Source organism: Monodelphis domestica, chromosome 1 (genome assembly GCF_027887165.1).
Source record: "Monodelphis domestica isolate mMonDom1 chromosome 1, mMonDom1.pri, whole genome shotgun sequence".
Lineage (NCBI taxonomy): Eukaryota > Metazoa > Chordata > Mammalia > Didelphimorphia > Didelphidae > Monodelphis > Monodelphis domestica.
The window spans coordinates 59,076,581-59,077,053 of record NC_077227.1 but is presented as its reverse complement, the minus strand read 5'-3'; the positions used below and the strand labels follow the sequence as shown (position 1 = coordinate 59,077,053).

The 473-nt window shown below is 24.9% G+C and overlaps 1 protein-coding gene across 32 annotated transcripts in view; it reads left to right on the top strand.

The window, feature by feature from the left end:
- KCNMA1 (potassium calcium-activated channel subfamily M alpha 1) overlaps positions 1–473 on the top strand; it is a 936,156-nt gene that overhangs the window by 306,472 nt on the left and 629,211 nt on the right. The gene's annotated exons all lie outside the window — the stretch shown is intronic.

The following is a 473-nucleotide window of genomic DNA, read 5'->3' as shown; positions in this document are numbered from 1 at the left end:
ATCTATGTTTTATTTTATATTTATTTATTTATTTATTCATTCATTCATTCATTCATTCATTCATTCATTTATTTATTTATTTGTTTGTTTGTCTATTTATTCATTTATTCATTCATTCATTTATTTATTTATTTATTCATTCATTCATTCATTCATTCATTTATTTATTTATTTATTTATTTATTTATTTGTTTATTTATCTATCTATCTATCTATCTATCTATCTATCTATCTATCTATCTATCTATCTATTTATTTATTTATTTATTTATTTATTTACCTTCTGTCTTAGAATCAATACTTTGAATTGATTCCAAGGCAGAAGAGCAGTAAGGACTAGGCAATTGGGGCTAAGTGACTTGCCCAGGGTCACCCAACTAGGAAATGTCTGAAAACAGAATTTGAACCCAGGATATTTGTGTCTAGGTCTAGCTCTCTATCCACTGAGTTGCCCCTTATTTTTATTTATTTTG